This window comes from Cervus canadensis, chromosome 3 (assembly GCF_019320065.1).
Source record: "Cervus canadensis isolate Bull #8, Minnesota chromosome 3, ASM1932006v1, whole genome shotgun sequence".
In the NCBI taxonomy this organism is placed as follows: domain Eukaryota; kingdom Metazoa; phylum Chordata; class Mammalia; order Artiodactyla; family Cervidae; genus Cervus; species Cervus canadensis.
In genome coordinates, this window is record NC_057388.1 from 62474218 (window position 1) to 62486446 (window position 12229).

The following is a 12229-nucleotide window of genomic DNA, read 5'->3' on the forward strand; positions in this document are numbered from 1 at the left end:
GTCCTACCAGGTAGGAATAATGATCTTCAATTTACAGGAGAGGAAACTAAGTTTCGGAAAGTTTAAGTAACTTGCCAAAGTAGAGTCTCCTGTTACTAAACGGCAGGATCTATCTGACTTCAAGGCTCTTAGCTTCTATCACATAGGTGTCTACGTACATATATATCCACATACAAGGAATTTCTCTGTTACAGTGCCTGCAAGGCTATCTGGCCTACAATGAGTTCTTAATAAAAAGTCATTAAATAAATATGCCCATGTGGATCAAGCTAGAGAGAGAGGTCCCAAATGCTGAGAAGAATGAGGGTGGTGAAAACTGGGTGAGCATTTTGAGGAGGTGTGGGCGGTGAGGAGAGGGCGCCACCCAACTGCGGCCTGAGATACGGGTGTAAACAGGAATGCCCCAGACCGTTGTCTGAGCTGCTGAGAAGCCACAGCGCTGGAAATTGCGGTGGTGGTTGTTCAGTTGCTAAGTCGTGTCTGACTCTTTGTGGCCCCATGGAGTGCAGCACACCAGGCTTCCCTGTCCTTCATGATCTCCCGAAGGACTCACGTCCATTGAGTTGATGATGCCATCCAACCATCTCATCCTCTGTTGCTGGCTTCTCCTGCCACCTTCAATCTTTCCCAGCATCAGGGTCTTTTCCAATGAGTCAGCTCTTCATATCAGGTAGCCAAAGTATTGGAGCTTCAGCATCAGTCCTTCCAATGAACATTCAGGGTTGATTTCCTTGCTGTCTAAGGGACTCCCAAGAGTCTTCTCCAGCACCATAGTTTGAAACCATTAATTCTTCAGTGCTCAGCCTTCTTTACAGTCCAACTCAAATTGTTGATGTCGGAAGTTTTCAGAGTGTGACAGTGGTGACTGGGGGGAGATAGGAATGATAGACACTAACCATCTGTCCCAGCTGTCATCACAGAAGGACGTTCCATCAGTCCATCGCTGCTCCATCACACAGACTGGAAGCTCTGTCCACCCCAGTGGTGTGGAAGAAGGTGGCTCCCTGAGAAGGCTGCTGTGACAGCATGCTAGCTGCTTTTCTCCTGCTCCTCTACCACACTTGTTTCTCCAGAGAGGCAGCCAGTTTGCTGGGCCAGGCATACAGAGATTATTTACCAGTGGTCTCTGAGTGCAGGTCGGGGTTAAAAGATGATGACAGTTGTCAGCTGCCTTTATCACAAGGCATCATGTTTGCTCCTCCCTTCATCACTTCTGTGCTTCATCACTTTAGCTGCTCGACTTTAAATAACACTGTTTTAGAAAAGTTGTTCATTTAAAATTCCCATTTCTTGCTTGTTAAAATCAGGTTACTCAAGATCCGTGGCTAAAAGAGTTTTTAGTTGAGGTAGTCACATGATAAAGGTGATATCACCATTATGTTTTTGTTTAGACAATAGCAAGGAACAAGCACTGAGGATCCAGGCGTGCAGAGAAAGAAAAACCCAGACACTGGAGGCTGACAGACCTGAGTTAAACCCCCAGACGTTACTTCCTGTGGCAGACTGACTCAGATGGACCCCCTCATTCCCGCTCCTAGTATTGACGCACTTGTGTGGTCTCGCCTTGAGTGTGGGCTGGCCTAGCAACTTCCTTCTGACCAATAAAGTATAGCAAAGGTAATGGGATGTCACTTCTGAGATTAAGGGCTAAGAGATTGTAGGCTCTGTCTCATTTGCAGACTCTCTGTGGCCTTTTCAGCCCACACACATTGATGACATGAGGAGCCACATCACATTGGCCCCCACGGCAAGGAACTAACAGTGGCCTCCAGCCAGAAACCAGTAAGGAATTGAGGTTCGACAGCTCAAAAGGAACAGAATTCTGTCCACAAGTGAGTACCTTGGAAGTGGATCCTCACCACCTGAGCTTTCAGATGAAACCCCAGCCCTGCCTGACACTCTGATACCAGCTAAGGTGTGCCCAGGGTCCTGAAGCACAGGAACTGTCAGATAAGAGAGGTGAGTTGTTGTAAGAGTCTACGTTTGCAGCAATCTGCCATACGGCAACAGGATACTAAGACACTTCCCTCCTGGGAGAATCTGGACAGGTTAATTCCCCTTCATAAACCTCAGTTTTCTCATCTGTCAAAAAGGCACAGACAATAATAAAAATGATAATATGTCTGCCTTTGGGGAAGTAAATGAGAAACTGTGCCCCCAAAGTGTGCACATATTGAAATCTCCTGAATGAGTAAGGGATCTGGGCTCTTCCTGGGCTGGTGTTTGAGGAAAGGGGTGAGTGGAGTGGTTGGAGTTACTCAGGAGTGGGAGTAACCCTCAGCCCTGAGGCTCTTGGAGCACAGGGGTGTAAAGACAGGATGCCCCTTATATGTGAAATCTAAAAAGAAATGATACAAACTAACTTATTCAGACTTCAGTTCAGTTCAGTAGCTCAGTCCTGTCCGACTCTTTGTGACCCCATGAATCGCAGTACGCCAGGCCTTCCTGTCCATCACCAACTCCCGGAGTTTACCCAAACTCTATTCAGACTTAGAGAATGAATTTATAGTTGCTGGTGAAGCAGGGGGAAGAAATAGTTAGGGTGTTTCCATCCCTAGGTCAGAAGATCCCCTGGTGAAGGAAACGGCATCCCACTCCAGTATTCTTGCCTGGGACATCTCACAGACAGAGGAGCCTGGTGGGCTACAGTCCACGGTGTCACAGAAGAGTCTGACATGACTTAGCAACTAAACAACAGCAGCTAATGAATGAAATCCTGAATGTTGCCTAAGGAAGCCTTGCTGTTTCCACCAGAAACATCCCAGCTGCATGCTGCAGCTTCCTCCAGGAGCTGGGCCTTCAGGAAGGTCTTGGGGAAAGCCATCAGGCTACCTGATAAACCATGGCAATTGTTGTCCTGCACTGTCCCTGGCCACCATGCTACAGCATTTAGCTGGAGGGCAATTACATTGCCCCTTAAGAATCAGGCAAAGCCAGAACTCAGTAGCCACCTATGATTTATGGCCATTTCCTTACTTAAGTCAATTGGAGCTAGACAATCCTTGGTTTTTGGTGCAATTCATTCTCCTAAATCCAAACCCGAGATAGTTCCCTGAATCTGCCAGAGCTCAGCTGTCAAGTCGGAGCGGGAACACACAAGCAGCTGCCGCCAACTCGTCTGACATCACGCCAGGGCCACCCTACCATTGTCTGTGGCAGAACAAGGCCTTTCTTTGGCAGAGGTCTGCAGCCCCGCCCATCAACGCCTGCTGGGAATCTGGCTACTTCTCAGCAGGCCCGAGAGCCTCTGAGTGCCCCAGGAATGCCTTGTCTATAAATAGAAGTCCTTTGCAGGGTTTCCACCGCTTGGCAGCCTGAACAGCATCTGTACCATGTTATACATTCTGCATAGAATCAGCTGCGGGCCTGGTGGGAAAGATAATCTTGGGCGAGGAGCCTGTGCAGTCAGCGGGCAGCTGTTCAAACTCCCTAGCCTGGGGCCATCACAGACGAGCCCGGGGAGCAGACCCTTGCTGCAGGCAGCTGTGCTGAGTTTCACAGCGAGGCCAGGCAGCACAGAAGTTGGATTTGACTGGCGAGTAATGAATCTGATTCTTTTGTCACTTCAGACTCACTTATCTCCTTGGACAGAGATTCCAGTTGGGTCTTTGTAAACAAGTTACCATGACTTGGGGGCTACCTGAGGTCAACACAGACCCAGTTGGAAGAAGATGCTATCTGTAGACCTGGTCCCAATCAGAACCCAGTTCTGCCACCCAGTGGCCCAGCTTTGAGATGTCAGAGCTCTAATACAGCTCTCTCAAACCAAAATCCCTGTTCCGCATCTTTGAACATAGCAGGGAAATGCCACTCAATTTTCTTCAGGGTCTAAAGCAGAAGGGTCAAGTCTATGACTGGAGTGACCATTCCTGGGAACCAAAGCCTGATCCAATAGCCATAGGCAGAAGGGCAGGCCTGCAGCGGGAGAGCACGTCCGTGCAGGACTGAGAAGGGGGTGCAATCCTAGGAGCAGGAATTGAGAACCAATTGGAAAGGAAAATGGAACAAGGAACAAACAGGGTTCTGAGAACACTGAATCCCAAAGGCCAGTTATGCTAAGAGCTTTCATAGATTCAGTCACCCAGCATTGGTGGACTGGCCATATGAGGACTTCAGGAATGTGCCCCACTCCCTTGGTGACGGCTAAGTTGTGGGGCTGGGGGTGGGGAATGGTGTGGATTCATGGAAGATTCTTTTAAAGAGAGAGTGTTGGAAAAAGAGGACTTAAGAGTTTCAGGGTTCTTATGACTCTGAAATCAGGTGATGGGGGCTGAATATATATAGTTCTAGATGCTGAAACCTGGGTGACTTTATGCTATAGATTGAATGTTTGTGTTTTCTCAAATTCATATGTGGATACCTAATCCCAGTGTGATGGTATTTGGAGGTGTGGCTTCTGGAAGGTGATTAGGTTGTGAGGGTGAAGCCCTCACGTGTGGGATTAGTGTCATTAAAAGGAGACCAGAGAGCTTCCTCACCCCTTTCACCACGTGAGGACATATGAACCAAGCAGATTATCCTCAGACAATGAATCTGCTTGATCTTGGACTTCCAGTCTCCAGAACTATAAAAAACAAATGTCTGTTGTTTATAAGCTACTCAGTCTATAGCATCCTATTATAGCAGGTTGCACTGATTAAGAAACTTGAATAGAACAATGTCACATCAATCTTTCACCACTGGCTTGGAGGCACATGAGCCATTTTCCTACTCTCCAGCCTTCCTGCTCAAATGGGGCCATTTCTGAGCCTTCCCAGAGATGGTGTGTAGCCAGGCAACCTTGGAGAACAGCACCAGCCACCAGAAAGTGAGTGTTTTGTGTTGGCGGGTAGCTTCTCTCCTGATTTGGAAATTTTACAGAAAGTAGAAGGGGCCACAGCATATATCCTTGCCTTCCCACCAGGATGTGTCTGGGGCCAGGGCTGCTTCATGACTGTCTTATCTACTGATGACACTTCCTGGAGGATCATTCAGGGATCATGGGGTAGAAGCAAAGAGACCCGTACCATGGGCCCACTCCTGGGAAGTGTGTCAAGCTCACAAACTGGGTTCCAGGGTGACAGTAGGAAAGGCTGGATGAAAAGGTGATTCCTAATCTGTCATTCAAAGCAATGTCCAGCTCTTTGGACTCATGCCCGCCCCTTTGGCAAATGGCTGGAACAAAAAATAAATAGAAACAGGGCTGTCACCCGGGTGGCACCCTCCCTGGGGTCAGCACCCTGGACCACACACCCAGGGTCTCACTACCTCGCACTGGCAGCCTCAGGCTAACACTGGCAGGTGGTGGCAGCAAAGTGGACACCTTTGGTGGAAAACTGGGCCTGTCTGTGGACACTGGCCCGCCAGCTCCCCCTTGGGAGTCTTGCAGCATTAGCGGGGATGGCTGCAAGTTCACCCAGAAAGGAGAACATCAGGTGTCACCAAAGATGAGCTTGTCAAACACATATGAGACACCCCAGGGGCCAACCTCAGAATATTTGGGGGGAATCTGAGGAGGGCTGAGAACTGCTAAAGTGAGCATCAGAGCCAGAGAAATGAGAACTTGTATCTGTAGGCGTGGGTCTCTCCCCACCTGCAGGCTGGCAGGTTTGGGGAAGATGGATGACATCAGTAAACGTCCAGAGGTTGAGAAACAATTAGTCACCCTGCCAAAGAGGATCAATTCCCTAGTTTCTGCCTCCTTGTGACATCACTGCTCCAAAGCATAGCACACTCTGGCACCAGATGAAGAGTTCTATTTCTAGAAAATCCACAAAAGTGCCATTGTCTTGATGATGAACTAACACACCAAGGTCATTGTATCTCCCAGCAGCTGCTCTACCCAGCTCCACATCTGTAATGCTCTCCCTGGGCAGCAGGCAGGACCATCCCCGGAAGAGGAGATCCAAGCAGCAAGCAGCATTCCTAACTCAGTGTTTGTTGTCCTGTGTCAAAATTCTGTCTGCAATCGCCAACACTAGCTTTCAAATGGGATTTTCAAGAGCAAGTGGCCAACTTTGTTTATGCTTTTTCAGATCTAGAGTGTGTGGAGTCAGAGCAAGGTTTGAAATGCACCCCAGGGAGTCAGCTTTCATGCGTTAAGTAAAGGTTTGGCCAGAGTTCTGAAGGGACTGGGTTGTGTGGCTGGGCTGGATGAGTTCATTAGCACTGAGCTGGATGATGGCTCTGGCTTGCTGATGGATAAGAGACCTTTTTTCAAAATCTTGGGAGGTGGAGGTAGTGAAGATGCTTCTCACTCACCACAAGAAGGGCGCTGCTTTGTGTTTCCTTCACGACAAGAGCTTTACACCACGCCACTCATATTCCCTCACTAAGCACTTCTTGTAACCAGTCACAGGAGTAATTTGGGAGCTGGCCAGAGTCAGAAATAGTCTCTGAAGGAAGGAGGAAATCAAGAGAACTGGAGAGTTTAGCTCTATCACCAAGTATTGCCACATCACCAAATTTCTTTTGGCTGCTTGGTTTTTTTTTTTTTTGGCTGCATGGCATGTTGGATCTTGGTTCCCTGACCAGGGATGGAACCTACGCCCCCTTCAGTGGAAGCATAGTCTTAGGCCCTGTAACACCAGAAGTCCCCCAAATCACCAGTTTTAACCATACTGTAAAGAAAGCTATGAAATGGCATAGGTTCAATATAAATAACACTTTCCTACACGAATTTTCCTGTGAGTTAAGACCACTTGCAAAGATGAAGGACATATTTCTGAAGTAGTAATGTTGTCTACTGAAGGACTGCATTATAGCCCCATGTTAAATTTAGATGAAGTTTGAATGATAAAGGGTTTCCCTGGTGGCTCCGATGGTAAAGAATCTGCCTTGCATTGAGGGATACCTGGGTTCAATCCCTGGGTCAGGAAGATCCTCTGGAGAAGGGAATGGCTACCCATTCCAGTGCATCTTTGAGTGAGATGTGCAGATGCTTGGTCAGGCATGTTGTGGCTAGGTGGATAATCATGTCACTGGATGGACTGGGATGAGGTGGCAGTTGTCAGGAAAGGGACACTGTAATGGCTATAGGCATAGGTCGTGTGGGTTGATGGGAGCCGCGGAGGTGTGTGGGTGCACAGGTACAAGCTGAGGTGGCTAGGCATGTTGCAGGGTGGGATTATGTGAGACAAGTGGTGTGTGGCAGGGTGGGATGGAGCTAGGTAATTAAGCTGTGCCGTGGCAGATTGGGGCATGCATTCTTGCCTGGGAAATTCCATGGACAGAGGAGCCTGGTGGGCCATAGTCTACGGGGTGGCCAAGAATTGGATGCAACTGAGTGACTAGCACTTTCACTTGAATGATACAGGGCCCAATGGCCGGTGAGGAGTGGAGGCCTGTTGGGTGTGGTGTCAAAGCCAGGCCTGGGTGCGGTGGGGGTGGGGGGAAGTCCTCAGTAGCGGGCCCCTGGTCAAGTGCGAGTCCAACCTGAAATCCCACTGCACAGCAACATCGGGGGAGGCTGTGTAGTTTGTGTCCCTTCAGTCGTTAGATTTCTATTTCTGATAACAGGGCCTAGTGGAATCAGAAACAGTTAAACTGGACATTTTCCAGACCCGTTTTAAAGTTGATTCTCAAGAGTTTGTCTTTTTATAGCCCCTTGCAGCCCAAGTGGCCTGTACCACTTCTTAGCAGAAGAAACTCAAGATTGCAAAGACCAAGGTTACATAGGAATCAAGACTCACCTCCAAATCACCTCTTATCTTCATCGCCATGTGACACGGTCTGTCCCCTTGTCTTTCTGAACCCATGCAGTTTCATGCTCCCTGGAGAATTCCTACACTCAAAAGTTTGGTTTTGACTCAGCTTTTCTGCTCTCCTTCGTCTGATCCCAGCATCATTTGGAAAATAGAAAAGCACGGTTCCTGGGATTCAGCACCATTTCTCTGGAGCCCCTCACCAGTGAGCCCATGCTCGCTGGGTCCCAAAAGATCCCAACCATGACGGATTATGTAGGATACTGGGGACCTCAGAAGCAGGGAAAGCAGGTTTGGGGCACCAACATTTCTAGGGGTTGTGATGTGGCCAGCTTTTCTTTTCCCACATTAGTGCAGGAAACAATGGCAGAGATCATCCAAACCAGCAAGTGAGACTCAGAGTCGATAGAATTTGCCTTTGAAGTGTTTTCCAATCCACACACCTGAGAAGTACGCAGTGGTGCTGGGGTTACTGAGGGCGTGTGGGAAAGGGAAGCATCGGGAGTTTGGCTTTAGCAGATGCAAACTAGTACATATAGAATGGATAAACAAGGCCCTACGGTACAGCACAGGGAAATATATTTATTATCCTGGGATAAACCATAATGGAGAAGAGTATGAAAAAGGATTTATATGTGTATTGTTGTTGTTGTTATTTAGTTGCTAAGTCGGGTCTGACTCTTTGACCCCAAGGACTGCAGCACACCAGGCTTCCCTGTCCTTCACTGTCTCCCAGAGTTTACTCGAACTCCTGTCCACTGAGTCATATATATGTGTGTGTATATAACTGACTCATGTTGCTGTAAGCAGAAATTAAACACGATATTGTAAATCAACTATACTTCAATAAAATTTTTAAAAAGCAAACCTTGAGATACAGAAAGATTAAAAAAAGGAGAGATATCAATCATAACATCTATCTTTTGTTGGAAGGATTGTAGGAGTCTAAAGGAGCTTAGTACTTAGAAAGGGCTTTATAAAAGTTTGTTAAAATAAACTATCACACATAACAGTGCACACAGCTGGGGTATATTCATTTAGAACTGTTTGCTTGATGGGAGAATGATTGAAACCTCCTCGGGCTATTCCATACTCACAAAGGATGCAGCAACACTGGCAAGCCAGGTAACCTCAAAACTTGGCCACACTCACCAGAATCAAAGAACATCATTCTGAGATCTAGTGGAAGTGGCGAGGCTGTTGTTAAGCCACTGTTAAAATATTTCTCAGGGCAGTAGGGACTTCCATTATGCTTATGACATGTTTTTTGTCCTTTCCATCAATCCCCCTCCTCAGGGAGGGGGTCCCAGCTCAGCCAAGTCACCCAGCAAAGGATAGCCGTCAATCCCACCACCGTGAGGTGCGTTAGACCTAAAGCAGTAGAAACCATAAAAACCTGAACAGCGGGGGAAATGGGGAGGGAGGGAAGGAAAGGACTTTCTGTTCCTCCTTGGGCAATTCTGGGAGCCACTGGGAACACCCAAGGCTGCCCTGGTTTTGGCTTTGTCTTCTGGTGGTCTGTGACATTCCATGCTGCTACTGCATCTTGTGTCCTGGGGCTCCCAGGAGCCTCAACCAGTTTTTAGGGGCTCCCAAGTACCTTCTGGCCAGATGTCCTACAGACGTGCAAATCCTTCCCCACCCACTCCTGTTCTGTGCAGGCCTCAGGGAGCCTGACTTGAGACCTGCTGGGATCTGTGGTCCCAGCACCATCCTCGGCACCCTGAAGTCAGGCTGGAAGCAACAGGTCTTCACAAAGCCTGCCGGCTGATCACCAGAAAGGCCTGGGCTACCTCGGAACATGGAGCGGTCTTTCACCTTGCTCAGAACAAAAAGAAATATGCCATCCATCTCCTCTCTGGCACTTCCCCAGCCCTTCTCAGAGGGAGCTAAATGCCATGCTCCATTGATCGGTCAATAAGTCGTGTTTATTGAGCTGACAGTGTGTGTGCATGGGGGTGGGGGAGCTGCAGAGAAAGATGGATGAGAAAGGAAGAAAACCAACTGGGGTCAGATGCTAGGACTCATGTATAAAGAAGGGACTCTACACCTTTCCCTCCTATGCATGGCTGGGCTGCTCGCTCCTCTCGTGCCACGCTGGGGGCCTGCTTTCTCCCCTTTCCCAAAGGCTCCACAAGGAAATGAGTGAGAGCCTCGCCAGCACTAGGAAACCCTTTCTTTATGTGGTGCTGACCTCTAGAGGCTTCCAATTAAAAAGCATCCCAAAGGACCAACTTCCTTATACGGCCTGTTTTTTACATCCTGCATGGTTGCCATATTTTCCTGGAAAACAAGGAGAAAATTTCTCTGCTCATTTAAATGCTGCCTAATGGGAAATGCCGACTTTATTCTTTGGCTGCCTAATTACAGTCTGCTCAGATTTTTAGGAACATCATTGCTTTTTGCTGCAGAAAAGGGAAAAAGGTAGGTTAGAAATCGGGAAAGTATTTCAAAGTTAGTGTCTGCCTACTACGAAACTAAAAGGAAAAGCAGAGGGCCAGCTCTTTGGGGACGTATTTCTGGAGTTTCCAAAGTATCAGGTGGCCAAACCCACTAAGGGAGCCGGAGTGTTTGCTCCTCACCCATCGCCCCTCACCCCGGGTCAGCAGGAGGGCGCGGTGGGGGGGGGCACTATCTGCCAGCCCCTCCGGCATACGTGCCAGCCCACTGGCCCCAGTTCCGGTGCAGTGTACAAACACTGGGTTTTGTTTATTTTATTTCAACCCATTTACATCCACAATGAAAACTAGGGACATTGGGAGGTCCCACTTGGCCTGACTTTATTATGAACACGAGATCCATTTCTAAAGGAAAGAAGACTATTCTTTACATCCCTAAGCAAATCACCCCAAATTTCCCCATCTTGTTATAGGTTTTTATTCTGTTTTCAGTATTTATTTACTTGGCTGCCCCGGGTCTTAGTTGTGGCACACAGCATCTTCGATCCCCGTTGCTGCATACTGGTTCCTTACTTGTGGCATGTGGGATTTTTTTTTTTTAGTTGTGGCAAGCGAATTCTTTGTTGTAGTATGTGGGATCTAGTTCCTTGACCAGGTATTGAACCCAGGACCCCTGCATTGGGAGCACGGAGCCTGAGTCACTCACTGGACTACCAGGGAAGTTCCCTTCCTGTATTCTTGATCACAAAAAGAAGGAACATGTAGGAAGGCAGGAGAAAGTATCTAGGGATGTCAGCACTGGAGCTAATACACATCTACTATTTTGGCTGGGCTCTTTCTTTTTTTGTCGTTTTATTAGTGCTTACTTTTTATAGTAGCTTTAGAATCACAGCAAATATGAGCAGAAGACAGATTTCCCATTGATCCCCAGTCCACACACATGCATCAGTTCCCCCATTTCAATATCCCCCACATAGTGATGCATTTGAAGCCTACACTGACATACCTTATCACCCAGAGTCCATCATTTACATCAGAGTTCACTTGGTGGTGTATATTCTATGGGTTTGGCCAGATTTATAATGATATGGATTCACCATTACAGTATCACAGAGTAGTTTCCCTACTAAAAGTCCTAAAAATCCCCTCTGCTCCAACTATTAATCCCTCTCTTTTGGACTCTTTATTTCTAAAAGGGATCTTAGAGAACACAGGTTCAAAATGGAGAAATAGTTTTGCCAGTGTTGGTCGTCCAGCCCTGGTTTCCTGAGAAAGCACTTTCCTTATAAACTTTGCTTCCCTCCTGCCCTGATCTCACTAGCCAAGACATGTCCCCACAACACTAGTGCCCGAAGGGAACTTGGAAATGAGCCCATACTCTTATCTTTACAGATGAGGAAAGAGAGATGGGGGTGGGGAGGTGACAAGCCTGTGATCACACAGCCAGTCGGGGAGGAGACCGGGTTAGAGCCTTGTCCTAGGACAACCAAGTAGAGAAAAAGTCTCTGCTAAGGGAACACTAGGCCCTGCACTTGGATAGAGTAGCAGGCTTGCATTTTTAAAAGTCTTATCTGTGAGGGACTTCCCTTGTGGTCCAGTGGCTAAAACTCCATGCTCCCAATGCAGAGAGTCCACGTTCGATCTCTGGTCAGGGAACTAGATCCCACGTGCATCAACTAAGATCCGATGCAGCCAAATAAATATTAAAAACCAAAAGGTCTATCTGTGAGAGTGCTCGACTAACAGTAACAAGGGAATTCTCTTGTAAGAAAGGCTTTGAAGACCACATCACGGCCACTAAGTGAGGTCTGCAAGCTTGCAGACTGCCCACCATTCAGTACAATCTCTGACAACAGCCATGTTAAAACGAAGCAGCACAAGTTAAGTTACCTGAAACACACACACGAGCTTCTAGGCTGTGTCTATTTCAGGCAATCGCAAATCTAATTTAACAATCTATGGAGACCTATTCATTTGGGGAAAGAAACTTGCTCTTAAATAATGGGACTTATTACCAACTTCCAGATTTATTCTTTAAATGCCACTGTTTCTGAATAACACGTGGGAGGAAAGTAGTGGGAAATAGCATCCTGTCATCACAGAATGACCACAGGTTTCTAATTGGGGCCATAATGGATTCCTGATTAG